This window comes from Rhea pennata, chromosome 20 (genome assembly GCF_028389875.1).
Source record: "Rhea pennata isolate bPtePen1 chromosome 20, bPtePen1.pri, whole genome shotgun sequence".
In the NCBI taxonomy this organism is placed as follows: domain Eukaryota; kingdom Metazoa; phylum Chordata; class Aves; order Rheiformes; family Rheidae; genus Rhea; species Rhea pennata.
This window is the reverse complement of record NC_084682.1, coordinates 6,974,288-6,989,172: the sequence shown is the minus strand read 5'-3', so window position 1 is coordinate 6,989,172 and position 14,885 is coordinate 6,974,288.

The following is a 14,885-nucleotide window of genomic DNA, read 5'->3' as shown; positions in this document are numbered from 1 at the left end:
CCACCAAAAAGGTGCTTTCAGTTTTTTTCTAGAACACCGGAAAGTGGAAGATGTCCAGTCTACAACTGCTGTGGTTTAGACATAATGGAACAATTTCCATTTGGGTTTGCTGAGACAACGTTGGACAAGATCTGTGGTTTGGATGCAGCCTGCCCTTCACGTCTTCTTCGGGCAAGAGGCTCCCAGGTGGACCCCATGTCCAACAGCACGTTGCAATTGGCATTGCTGTGCAATGTGGAGAGACAGGGAGACCATAGCAGGAGAGCAGGTCCACACTGAACTCTTCCTCCCTTGAAGTGCTACAGCATCCTCATGAAATTTTGGAGTCTTGAGGTTGGCTTGAAAACATGGCATCTGAGTGAATTTCCTTCCCCACCCTCCTCTTGCCCCTCTTTCCTGACTAGCTCAAATGGCACTATCAAATAGATGTTAATAAATCAAGAGGGCTACGTTCGAGGGTCCTTTCTGCACCATACACACACTGGCTCTAATTCTGTCTGGCAGGCTGAAGGCACCGAGAATGCATATCGAATCATAAATAAGAAGAATTGTAGTTAATGCACTCCAGCAAGTTGCTTTCCAAAGCACCTCAACTGACTATTTTATCAGCAGAACAGAGCACAGGAGAAATTATAGATGAAACAAATACAGAAAATACATTAAGAGAGTAAGTAATGAGATCTGGGTGAAATTGCATCTTATGAAAAAGTAATCTGCAGCTTAGTGTGCAAGGAGAAGGAATTTGATGGAATAGAGGGACTCTCAAGGAAGGAATGAAGGAGCACATTACAAACAGACAACGACAGCCAGGTGTGTCGTGCAACACAGGGAAGTGGTTAAATTAGGATGTAATGGAAGAGGTTATTTTAATATTCTCTTTTATGGATATTGGTGTCAATATTATCTCAGGGAAGGAGAGAATGAGGGAGGAGGGAAGAGGTGTGTATTTGTAAAACAGGCAAATAAATTGCATCGTGCAAATCTGGGAGTTCTTTCATTAGGAAAGGCAAAGACGTAAACAGCAGATACTGCTGGCAGTACACAGAGGTCGCAGGGTTGCCGGCACCATCGTGCTGTCTACACACACATTTCCCTACTCATCCGTGATGGGATGACAGCTCCCGCCTAGGAAGGCAGAACGTGAGCTCCAGGGTTTGGGTCTGGCTGCCACAGGAGGGAGGTGACCCCATGAAAGTCAGAGGTCCTTCTGGTTTAGAGATGTCCCATGATGTAACGAAACCTTCTCATTGCTTCCATAATGTCTGTGTTCCAGTTATTTAGTGTTTTCCTGCAGCAGGATTTCAGTGTGTTTATCCCAATGCCACAAAATCCTGTGTGAGGGAAGTGGAGAGCAGGGGCTGTGCAATGCAAAGGGCTGTTCTTAAAAGATGTTTTCCTGTATGAGGCTGCTTTCTAGCTCAAAATGCCTAGCTAGATGGGCCATCTCTTAAGCTATCTGGACTTCAAATCTGAGGAAGTCCTCAGGCTTCCTCTACAGGCTGTGGAGAGGCAGAAGCACCTTCTCCAGAGTTATGTCACCCCCCCATCTTGTAGAAATGTCCATTGCAAGGAAGAGTCCCTCCTTTATTTGCAAAGGGAGCTTAGACACCTGCGTTTTAGATGGCTCCTCTTAGAAGTGATGGATCTAACCATAAACGACAAAAAGGAAAGTCCACGTCCCAGTGGATCTCATAGTCCAGACCAATTTCTGAGGCAGAAGTGGCTGTCATCGAACCCACCATCTCCTCCTCCTCCCCTCCTGCTTCCCCCTGCAGTTCCCTGAGCAACCGTAACATCTCTGATCCTGTGATGGAGGCCACATGTTCTTCTCCCCAGTTCTCTCCCCAGTCCTCCTCTTGCATGTTCCACCCAGTTAGTGACATCTCGCATACTTGGGACTTACTAGCTTCTCTGTAAGACAGCTGTAATTATGTAGTTGCCTCATTAGACAGACAAGCGGAGGTCATGTTGACTTAGCGAGGCCAGTGAGGCGTATCTGTGAGCTCTACCTTTTGTTTATTCCTCCTTTTTGCTTGCAGAAAGCCCAAGATGCTAATAAAGAGGAGCAGAGCAGTTTAGGACACGCACCAATTACAAGGTGCTGGTTGTGTTTCTTGTTAATGAGATGAGGAGCTGATCTGAAGTGTGGTGCACACACCCCTTCCTGGGGGCAGCTTGTCATTCCTATGTACAGGGTTCAGTCACCCTCTCCTAAATCCTGGAAGGGGAATAACTCAGACCGTAGGGGATCACTGGTGCAAGAGAAATTCCCAGTCCAACTCTTGCAGCCCGCAGGCAAGGCTCACTGCATAGAGCTGTTGCTGTCAGGATTTTGCCTGCTCTTGGCTGACTATTGAAGGAGTCAGGACCAAATTCATTTAGTCCAGAGTGGAATTTTTGCTAAGTAAAGTCTGATGAACTCATTTGCTACCTGCATTGCAATCTGGCTCTAACACCTGCGGTTCCCAAACAAGCTGGGAAATGAATTCATTTCAGACCAAGCCAGAGTGGGTAGTTTTCTTTTGTTGTTTAGAGTTTTTAGTGAATGGAGAAATCAGCAATGGTTTCATTTGGGGCTAAGGGAAATGCTTTGTTCAACACCAAATGAAAAGTGGGAGTGTTTTACCCTTTCGAGGATGCTTGTATATAATGAAGTATGTTCAAAAAAAGAAAGAGCCCTGTGTGCTGAAAAATCAGAGTGATCCTCGTGAAAAATGTCAAAGTAAAATGTCTCAGACTTCTTTTTTGGTGGGGAGAGGGCAGATACTGCTTTACACCTTCGCTTTTTCAACTGGACTGAACTAGCATGCGGATAAACCTGACACAGGTTTATGAATTGTCTTAGTCTGATGTTTTTCAGCCCAACCTCCGTAAGTTCTAATGGGGATGAAGGACTTAATCACAGGCTCTTGAATGCAAACCTGAAACCCAGACAAAGCATTTGCTTTCCATCCTCAGTATGGTTGTAGCTTTTTCCATGGTACAATATGAACTGAAGACTGGGAGGAGGAAAAGGAAAGGCAAGAGAAGGTTAAAAAAAAAAAGGATTTGAATGGCTTCCAGGTTCTGGGCTTTTTATAAATTCTTGGCCCATATTTGCAGTCTCTCTGCTTGCTATGTTCTGCAGACCTTTAGCTGTGGGACAAACCATGCTCCTGAGTTTTACCAGCTTGTTCTCATACCTGGTTTTTGGACAGCTTTGTCCTCCACAGCTTCTCCTATTTCTTACCTGAAATGAACCTGATTGCATCCTCTCAATGCTGTTGGAAGCAAAAAGAAGATAAATTAAAAGGAATCCTTCTAACAAAAGGCCTCTCACACAGGACAGCTTTGTCCCCTTTTCAGTGAAAAAGAGAAAGCTATTTTCCTGGCCAGAGCTGCTGAAATGAATGTAGATGAAATGCTACAGTGTAATTAATTAAACAATCTCCAAGACCTTAGGAGTGTCGCCAATATACAGTGCCTGTAATTGGGTACACAGTGTCCAAATAGATCATTACCGGCACATACCCACTCCCAGATCATGTATCAAGTCCAGCCACTGCAATGTGGAAGGGTCAGACAGATGCTCTGGGTCTGAATTGGGTTAGTAAGTGCCCCAAGCAGATGTGGAAGGAAAATGTTACTCTGCGACACAGGGTTGTGCTGTTCTCCCTGGGATCTCCCCCAGAGAAATGTATATACTCGGTAATTACTAGGCATGCAGTGAATTTGATACTTCCAGGAATCACAAGATGTACTGTGCTTGGGAAACGTGCTTTCTAGGATGCTTTTCTGATGTGCCAGGCATTACTGGACTTGCATGAATCACCTGTGCAGTAACTCTTGAAAGAGTTGTCTTTGCTAGTTTGGGGGTAATTTCTTTCTGTGGGGATAGTACTTACGCATCGAGGTAGATGGGTTTTCATTCTTAGGGTCTTATTTTTTTTCTTTCTTTTTTTTTTCCTTTCTTCTGAACCAGAAAAAGACTAGTGTAGTGAGGAGAGAGTAGCCAGCAATCTGCTGTGCTGAGCAAGGTCTCAACCTGCCCACACTTGTCGCAGCTTGCTCTGGTCTCAGGTCCTGGCTTCTCTAGAGTTTGAGCCCAAAACTTTGCCAACTAAAAGATCCATCAGCTGATTTCACTGAGCTTTAGACTGGACCATGCAGGATCGACACACACACACACAAAAACAGAGTTGTGAGGGAGGACAGCCAGAGAATCACAAAGAAAAGGAGCTTTAAATACCCAAGACGAAGAGTGGTCAGGAAAACGTTTTCTAAACTCACTCTGTGAAGACTGTGCTAGCAATTGAACACAACACGTGATGGGTTTCGCAGCAGGAAGGATGCTCCGTGAGGAAGCAAAGTGATCTGCCTAGTGATTAAACCTTCTAAATGCACCTCTGCTAGAGGAGCAAACAATAAGTGGAAATAAATAGGTATTGAATTTCCTTTCTCCTTCTTGCTTCAGGGAAGAAAGAAAATACCTTGCTGTCGGCTGCTGCGGGAGCTCTGCGGTGGCCTCGCTGCTGCAGCGCGCCGCGATGGGCAGAGCTGGCGGGAGCAGAGGCCGCGCCGGTGAGCCGGAGAGACCAAAGGGCAGGCTCGGGGCTGGGGCAGAGCCGCGGAAGGGGGCAAGGTCGGCAAGGCAGAGAGACGAAGCAGCGAGAGGAGGGGTCGGTAACAGGCTGGAAGAGGAAGAAGGGGCAGAAGAAGGCGGCACGGCTGAGCAGGGGTGACAGACGAGCAGGGCCGTGGTCACCCTGAGCGTAACACAGGTGTGCAAGGTTGAGCTCCGGCCTGCTCTGAGAGAGGGGAAGAAGCGGCAGAGCCCCGCGGGGGCGAGGGCGGGCAGGCCGAGGGGCCGAGCTGCCCGTCAGCTTGCTCTCCCTGGACGTGCGGGAAGCGAGCGTTTCTCATTGCACCTGGCTGTCTCCCCGGTACTGTTAGACCTTCGCATTCACGAGAGCAGAACACCATTTTTTTTAAAACTGAAATCCTTTCCGTTGGTCCTTCCTCAGCACGCTGAGCCCAAGCTCAGTGGACACATTGTGGCTCCCAAATGTGCTTTGCCCCTTGGAAAGACGAAGCAGAAGGGAGGAAGGAGGCTGACGAAGGACGAGGCTGCAGACGCCGCCTCTGCATCGCGGCCTGCGTGGAGCAGAGTTGCCTGCGGGTCCCAGGTCCCCGCAGCAGCCTTGCGCCCGCTCCCTGCGGCGTGGCTGCTGCGTAGCTCCCTGCTGGGGCACTGCACGGGGGGGCCGTGCTGGCGGGTGCCCAGGCCAGGCAGGGCATCGCCCGCCGCCGCTCGCCGTCTCCGAAGGCAAACGGTTTGGCTGGAGAAGTCAGCTGGAGGACCTTGTTGTGCGCTGCGGTTGGGGAGTTTCCAATGACCGATGGCAAATGTATTCTTCCCTGGAGAAGTGTGGATCCGGGAATTCCTTCTTGGAATTCTTGCACAAGTGCAAGTGCAACCATGTGTGCTGACTGAGTAGGCTTCTCATGCTGCTCTGTCCTGCTGCGCCTCAGCCTCCGCGTCCCTGTCTTGAGCTCTAAATCACTGGGCTCATTTATAAGGTGGTTTTGGATGTCAAAAAACGCTGCCGGTCTCGCCCCCAGCCCCAGGCAGGGGATCGCAAGAGGGTTCCCTGCACTCATTTTCCACCAGCTCAAAGCTGGGCTCAAGGGGGACTGGGGAACAGGAAGGTCTCATGGGGCCATTAGCCAGTGGACCAGCCTCCGAGGCCACAGGGCTGAAAAGATCCAGCTGTTTGGAAGGTCTGATGGAGGAAGCTTTCAGAGGACCTGGTTCTCAGAGCCATTTCCTGAAACCAAAGTCCCTGAGGAGCACGTCTCGATAGGGCATCTATCAGGAAGTTCCGTGTTGAAAAATGTGTTTTTTCTTCCTCTCTCCACTGTTCTGTGAGTCCTTTCTTTCCTCCTTTCCCCAACCCCTCATTTCTCCCGCTCTCTAGCAAATCACTTCCTTCGGCTCCTACTCCAGGGTACTTTGTACATGTCACAAAATCCGTGAGATCTGAAGAGGGGGAGGAAGGGGAAAAATACAACTTTATAGCACAGGCAGTAAGAACCCAATTTATTATTTATAATGCTCAGCTGTAAGCAATAAACACAGGCACCAAATGTAAATTCTGCCACTTCCCCTACACTCTCCGTATAATTCCCTGGTAAATTCACATCATTCACTGTCTGCCTTAATGTGCTTCTATTTGTTGGAGCTACAGATTTCTCTGTGTGATTTTTTTTCCGATGAAATAATATCTTCATGGACAGTTCTCTTCCCCTACCCTCAGTCTTGAAAATTAAATTCATTTAAGAGTCAAAGGGATAATGTTCTGATAAAAGGATCCACTGTATCATTGCAGGTCAGTGTTGGGCTGAAAAATAAAAGCCTATAATTTATCAATTACAAGGCTTTCTTCCCCCAAAACCAACAGTTTGATGGGTAGAACTGTTTGAGGAGCTGGAGAAGAATGATGTCTGTTTTCTGTATAGTGGAGGGAGATGTTCACGTATCCTTGGGCCTGCAGTATCCAAAGGATTATCTCAGTGGACATTCAAAGTCCGATGCACCGTTGTTTGAGCTTTAAGTTGGGAATAAGGAGTAACAGTTGTGGTTGTGAAGGCGAGCGGTACAGTGTGAACGGGCTGTAGGTGCCTGAGTCTGCAGGCAGCCTGAAAGAGGCGGCTGTGAGCGATGGCAGCCTGGTCCGCAGCCCGCCGTCCCCCAGCCTGGCACGGTCGTGGGCTCCTGTCCGAGAGCGAGCAAGAGGCGTGATGGAAATCAGCCTGAAAGACGGCTGAGCGGTCGTGATCTGAGGTTTTGCTTTCCAATGTGGTGTGTTTGGGGTTTATAGGAAATACAACGGTGAGAATCCCGTGGATTCCTTGCTCCTTATTGCCATCGCTTCAACACTCGGGGTCACAGGCAGAGGCAAAGGGAGGAAGAAAGACAGAAGAGCCACATCTTATTTTCCTGCTACAGTTTTGCTCCTCAAAATACTGAGTTCCAATAATGCAAAATTTGATTTTTTCCTGAAGTGGAATGAAAAGTTGTTATTTCAAATTTTCTCACGTCTCAGAAAGAGCAAAAAATTGCTGTCAGAATTATCGATGATGATTTTGCTCGGTATTTCATTTTCCTTTTACATATGGTAGAAAATCAGAATGAAGTGAAAAGAGAACAACTTCATTTAGGTTTGTAATGGGCTAGAAATTTCACCACTGCCAAAAAACTGCTCCACTGCCACAAGATCTGTCCAACCAGCAATATAAAGGGTTTGTTTATTGTGAATCAAGAAATACAAAAGCTACATGTGCAAAATCTGCAGTATGCCATTCTAATTACGCAGTTTAGTAAAGCTGAGTGAAAGACATAGAGCTGCTACCTCAGTTTGATGGGAAGATTGTGGAGAAGAGACTCAGTGTTGCCACTTTAGCTGAGTCCCATTTGCAGCTACTACTCCAATAGTGCAAATTTTTCCTGCTAAAATACCCTTACCTCCAGCACAGAAAATTTGCATTTGCAACCATTTAAGCCACTGCAGATGCTGTGTTTCTCAATGAAATAAGGGCAGTGCCACCCTCCCTTGGTTGTTAGCAGGAACTTGGCCAAATGGCAACAGAACAGGTCTCATTAGTGATGCAGTGTGACTACTTTAAGGTTTCTTCACAGCTCTCTCAAAGCCCATAATAGCTTTGTTTCAGTCACATAATGAAGACTCCTCACTCACACTCATCATACATCATATCTGCAATGGTTCCTTCGGTGTGGTTGGTGCTTCAGTGGTAGTTTTGTAATTTATGAGACTCTTAGTGCCTTAATTATGCCGTCAGCTCCATCTGTCACTTAACTGATATGAGGAATGATGAGATGCCATTAGGCAGCTAATAGTTGCTGTAAAGTGCATTGTTTTATGCCATTAAATAGCAAGAACATAAACAGTTTTTGCTCCCCAATATACATGCTTACTTTGGTAATGATATTTAAGAGGTTGGTCTTGACATCTGTCCTTTTGCCTGAAAAAGTGCTTCAGGAAATCAAAGGAAACCATCAGCAACAGCCCTAATTAGATTTACTATCAAGATGATGATCATTTAGCTTCATTTTTTTCTGTGCTGAAGGAACTTTTTATTTGAATCTTGGGGCCTTCATTGCTTCTTGTCTTGATCTCTCATGATCAAGGTAAGAATGTGGTGTCTTCATCCCTGTGAGATGATTACTGGGTTTGCAAAATTTGCATCCGAATCCCTCAGCTTCTTTTGTGAATCTGCCCTCTTTATACCTCTGAAAAGTATTATCCTTCCATTTATTAAATTAGGTAGATGGAGAACTGAGGTACAGGAGACAATGAATCAAACCTGCTGGAGGACTGAGGTGCTTGGTTGCCGTTTTAGATGGCTGAGTTAAAACCTAAAGCCTATAAACCCCTCTCAGTTATTGTCTAGCCTTGAGCTACCTTAAATCCACTTTGCAATAGTGAAGTTTGTCAGTTGCCAACAATTCTGCTTCTGAGCTCACCAAAGATGGTTTCAGTCCTGGCAGAACTACGCGGCTGGGAGCCCGGCCTGAAGTCCTGCACGGCCAGCATTCGCCGCAGGGTGTTTCACTGCCAGTCTCGGTGCCGCTGCGTGGTGGGCATTTATGAAGGGTGCCACCAGCTGGAAAGGGCATTAAATGTGAGGAGATAGAGGAGCTCAGAGCATCCAGCAATCAGTAGTTAAGTCTTTCTTCAGCTAGAGGGGAGCAGAACCTGCAGCCTTTGCAAGTCCCCCAGCACCTTGCAACCTTTGCAAGTCCCTACAGCAGAGCACCCTAAGAGGCAGCCCCTGCTGTAAAACATCAGGACACTATAACCGGGAAGAAACTCTTAACCACAGAAGTACGTGTCCCTTTTCCAGATAGTTCTGCTAATTTATTCCCAGATAGAGCTAACAAAATCCCAGTTAAATTTGTCCACCATCACCTTTGTTCTTCTAGACCTGCACACCTCATGTCCAGCTTGGTTCCCACCCATGCTGACTTCCATATTTCATTGTGCAAACACTGCCTTCACCCCGACTGACAATATCCTCTGCACTGAGCCAGGAGAAATCTGCGTGGTTCAATAGCATTTTCAGCTATTTTATTTCCAGATGGTGTATGTGCCGTACCCAGTGCCAGAGGCATGAAACCCAGCACCCAAAGGGTTATGTGAGACAGCTCACTACGTGCCCACGGATCCTCTTTGCACCAGATCTTTTAGCCCCATTCCCAGGATACATCAGGTCCTGAAAAGAAGCAAATTGCCGAGAACATGCCGTTCTAGTCCTCTTGGATGGTGCCCAGATTTCCATTAAGCTGGCATGACTCCTTGACGTGACCTATGTCCTTAGACATGAGGGGTTAATTCACACTGGCTGCTGGTCAGTCTCCTGCTCAGATAAGTAGCCATCAATCAGCAGGCGATCTGCTGTAGTCACACAGTAATAAAACTGGAGAGATTATTTGCTACTGTGTCGTTCGTAATAAATGTATCCCAAAGTGCTTTGTAGAATTAATTAATAGCCAAGGAAGAGAAAAATTAAAAGCTGAAGACCAGGAACAAAAGCTACAGCTTGAAATGAGTTGTGGAAGGATCTTTTGGAATAAATGCCTGTGTTGGTGCAGCAGCATGTTCCAGGGATGGGGACTTCTTGGGGAGGCCTTGCGACAGTGGGTGGCAAAACAGAAAAGAGCAGATGAAAATCTAGTCCATAGACATATCATCCTCCACATCACTGATGTCAGCTGGGCTTACAGCTTGATATAGGAAGCAGGAACTAGGGCAGACTGGGAGGTCCCTTTGCAACCCTGCTCGCGGCCGGCTGAGCTACTTCCGTGGGATTGGTGCCTTCCTCCATGCCTCACTTTCCTCTGCAACGTGCAGAGACTGATGTATTTCGCTGGGCACCACACAGCTCCATTCATTAATAGTTATAAAGTACATGACAGTGTCCAAGTGAAAGGTACTCCATAAATCCCATATTTTATGGCTTATTATTATTTATGAGAACATGCAACCTCAGGAGTCCCCCACCGTAAAAATGGTGTAAGATGGCTGGGTAAAGGAGGTAAAGGATGAAAGGCTGCAAGGCATGCTCAACCTTTATTAGACACCAGAGCACCCACTTGGGAGCTAGACATTGGCTTGCCCGAAGTAAGAGAAAAGGCTCAGTCAGCATCTCTGCCTCGCTAGCCACTGCCAAGCTGTGAGACACCAGGCAGGAGGAAAGCCACCTCCGCCAACTTTACTGCTCTCCAAATGAGTTACTGTAGGATGTGCTGTGACTTGTCCTAGGGTAAGACACAGGTTTCAGTTAGTGGGATGGACTCAAGGTGCCGTTTGTCAGCAGAGCAGTGATCTCAGCTCTGCCTGTGCTGCTGCAAAGCTTTGAGCAGCTTCTCAGTCCATACTGGGGATAACCTTCGTGTCGAAGGATGACCTTCATCCGTGGAGACAGCAGACATCCTAGTGGACGCCAGTCTCCAAAAGAAGAGACATTGCTCAGTGCTGGGAGCAGAACACATCCTGTGCAGCTCCACTGAGCAGCCAGGCAAGAAGCATGGGTCCTCCAGCCTGTGTTCCCTTTTCATTACATTGCGGCGCCATAAAACAAAATGTCAATTTTCTTTTTAAACGTCTTTTATGGCAAACCTGATGTGACTTGACAGATTGACAGCCCTGGTGACTGACGACTCCCATTTATCCTCGCCCCATGTGCAGCAGGCGTGCAGGCTTCCCTGGTGCAGGCAGCCCTGATGGGGAAGGAGCACCAGGAGGAGGGGATGGACAGAGGAGGTGGGCATGGCCCTCTCCATGGGGCTGGGTGCCCCTATGTTACCAGGTTGCCGGCCTAGCTTGTGGCATCTACTTGCAATTGGATTGAACTGTTGGAGCCAGCACTAGATCTGTCTCTTGCAGGCAGGCTCCAAATGACCCTATGCAGTTATGGCAGAGGGGAGAAGGTGGGTAGATTAACGAGGCTGCTAATGAATGTTGAAAGCAGACTGTGCCTCAAATCGTCTTTCCCAGAGACTCCCTGAGCCCTGTATTAACCCCTGTCCTTCTCGTGGTAAAAGCCTGCATGCTTACAGACCATCTCTGATTCTCTCCTGGAGTTAAGTCCCGATGAGACCCGTTTATCTTCCCTGGCGCTCTGCCACACTGTGCTCACTGTGGGGCTTTGGGGGAGCTGGACAGGAATGTCTCGCAGCCACAGGGCTGGAGAGTGCCTGGCAGAGCCGAACAGACCCGTCGGTTTTCAGGGGGGTGCCCTATTGCTCAGCGGGGCGTTGCACGAGGTTTATTGTGTTTGCAGGGTTGATAGGACAGCATTTCTGTGTACGCGGGGAGGATTTCAACCCTCAACGGCCTATGTTACCTCTGTATTATTGACAGCCCAAAGAGACCTCTTACGCTGTCAGATGTCGCATGGGGCAAGCATCCTCCCCTCCCGCCCGCTCTTGGCTCTCCGTAGGGCAAAGCTCTCCTTCCACCTCCGCCTGGGAGGGAGCTCAGCCAGCGCTGCCCGTAGGGACGGGCAGCACCACGGCAGCCCGGCTACCTCCCAGGCTTCCCTGGTACGTATGCTCCTTCCTTTCCACTCTTCCTTTCATTTTTCCCAGCATCAGTTCAAAGGGAGAGAAAGAAAGCAGAAAGCTAAAATAAAGACAAAACGTCCCCGCAATCACAGGCTGAGCGGGTAGAAATGGCCCCATCTGTTCTGCAGACTTGGTGCTTCCAGTCATGTGAGAAGCAGCCCGCGGTGGGAAGGGTGGAGAACAGCCGTTCCATTTGTGCTGACAAGAACAATATTATCATAACAAAGACTATATTTTTCAGCATCCGGTAGATAAGCTAAGAGATGCAGAAACAGCAAAGGCAGCCCTGAGTAAATGGGCTCTTTACTTTCTCTCCTCGTCTGTTCTTTCCTCTTTCCCTCCCTCATTTTATTTCCAGGCTTCATAGCACCTCCGACACACTCCAGCTGCTAGCAGTGTCCAAAATAATCCAAGCAAGAAGCTTTTCTGAGCTGCTGCGATCCCCCCCAGCTCCCCGGGAGGATGCTGGTGAAAAGGCACAGCCCCTCAGAGCGGAAGCGCCAGCTGGAGAGCAGAAGCCCACTGTGTGGCCCAGACGCTGCCTGCACGGGCTGGGTGTGTGCACAGGAGCGTGGGGTCGAAGGCTGTCACGGTGGAGAGTCTTGGGTGGTAGGATCCTTGGCCCACAGAGACCTTCTGTATAGGACTTTCTGCAGCCAGTAGCCCCTCATCCTGTCCACTGCAGTTACCTTCCATGAGGTGTTTTGTTCAGAGGAGCACGATGTACGCGAGATGAGGTTCTGCTCCTTGCTGCAGAATACGGAGCCGTTTCCGTTACTCGTTTAATGCATTCTTTGACGGGTGTTGCTCAGTTCACTGTGAAGCTGGGTGAGAATGCAGAAAACAAAGGAGCTGTTGTATAGTTGAGCTGTGTCTGTTCATTAGAGCAGGCTCTAGAAATGGCACTTCTTCTGAGAAGATTTTAACAGGATCGTTTTTCTCTGATGGCTTAATTTAAAATAATGAAAGCCCCAACATCCTTCATTAAACACTACTCAATGGCTAGTCCTAAAGTTTCCATTTCTTGGTTTGAAAGTTACTCTTGAGTATGGTTAGCGCTTGACCCCAGACATTTCAGTTGAAATGTTCCCAGGGTTATGGATCACAAGTCAACATTTTCCAGGTGAGCAGACACTGTCTGCGAAACTTTACGTTTCATTTGCAGTCTCACCTTCTTACTCCGAAGCTGTTTAATTAAAAGAGTATCAGCTGTCCTTCCCTATTAATAACAGAGATTCTCAGTGTTAATTTTAGCAGCCTGTGTAGTGAGGGGAAAGCAACTGAGATGGTGTGTGAGGTTCATACCAAATGAACTCCACAGGTTTTAGTCTTTCTTCTTTTCTGAAACAAAGTGTAAATACCTACCTCTACTGCCTTCTGAAAGGAGAGAAGGACCGAGTTGACAGGTGAGCACAACTACAGGAATAGCCTATTCCTTGTTGGGCCTTTAATGAAGCATTTACAAGATCAAACAGGAAGAAGTGCCCTCCCACAGTCTTTTTAAAGCTGTAATTAATTGCAGAGTAACTAGCACATAATTGCTTTCCCAAGAGCACCCCAGAGAGCAGAGCAATACCTTGACAAAGGTGCAAGAGCACGCAAAAGTTAATTAACATTAAGAATTAAGTGGCTAATTGCATTGTTCTGACAGCTCAGCTCATGCCCTCAGTGAGGTGGCATTTGGAGAAGGTTTCATCCCAGCACTGACCCCCGGGGGCCATTCCTGGGATGCAGCCTTCCACGTAGGTCCAACCCACTGGGACACACTGGGAGCATCGCAGGGTCTGCAAGGACCCAAAGGGCTCGCTTGCCAATGAGGTGCTGCCTGTGGTGGATGAGGCCAACACTCATGGATTTTGCTGGGTCAGCCCCAGCTCCCAGCCCCGCACTGGATCCCACTTCCTCCATGGCAAAAGCAGCAGAGCAGATGCTATGCCTGCTTCTCAGCCTCTGGAGCCCAGCGATAATGTTCGTGCAAAGCAATAGCAGTTAAAGGGAAGAGGAGAGGACACGTCAGTCACCTCCCTGCGCAGTAACCCCTGAATTTCTAGAGATCTTCCTGGTTTTCTCACAAGTCTTCACCTAATCTAGGTGATTTCAATTAGACAGAGGGATCAGGAGCTCTGAAGTATCAAAGGATTCAGCTGATGATTGCTTTTAACATGCTAATGCTGCTTCAGTTTTCAGCATTTGTGAGGGTCCCTGATAAAACTCTTAAGAACACAGAGCTGGGAGGGTGGCAGGGAGACAGCTGATATGAGTTATCCAGAGGGACGTAGAGACAGAGGCAGCCCTTAACTTCCAGAAGGCATCTACGTGGCGTTTGGAGAACAAGCAAGTGAGCCTCTTCTGGTATAAAGACAGCTCAGAGTGCTGGGGCCTCCTTCCTCATGGCTGGATTGCCCCACAGGGCAACACAGCTCAGAGAACTGCTGCGCAAAAGATACAGGAGCGGAAAGGGGATTGTAAACCCAGTCCTCAGAGCAGACGGTGTTGAGGCACGGAGAGCCCTGTGGAGAGCCTGGCTGGACATCGCAGAGGCCAGCAGAGCCTGTTCTTGTTGGCTTCTGCGATATGGAGGTGACTCTCAAAGCAACTTCTGTGCATAAACCCACTTCTTCTGGCTTGTCCCCCTAGCATGCAATGAACAAGAACAAAAATAGAGGCTCACACTTGCAAAGACCCCAATCAGTCAGCAGCCCCCGCTGCATGTTGTCATTCTTCCACTGGGTGACACCACCTCTCCCCTCTTTTCCAGGATGTGCTTCTCCCTCTGGCCTCACGAAACCATGTATCTCTTAATTGGTCATTTCTATTCCGCCAGACTGTGGCTGGCACACAGGGGCCTGGGGAGCAGGTTGCATCTCTCCAACACAACAAGCAACAAATGAAATTGAAATTGCTTATGCCTGGGCATGAAAACGTGGGAATGGCCAAACTGCTGCAGGTACCAGCAAATGTTACTTGTGCTGCCTCCTTCCATCCCCATCGCAGGTCCTGTGATGGAGGTGTGAAGGGCAAATGACCTGCTGGTTGAAGAGTCCTGAGATGGGTATTGGTCTGGGACCATGACTGGGATTATTATCTGCAGTGCTGGAGTGAAGGTGAGAAGGGCGTCTGCTGAGATAGGCTGTGAGGAAGTGTGTACTGAGAACTGTCTTCTCTCTTGTACGTCAGTGGGACACGCCTCAAGCAGTCTTCCCATGGCCAGTTTGTGCCATCCTGGATTGACACTGAAAGGTCTGGTATGGCTTTCCTG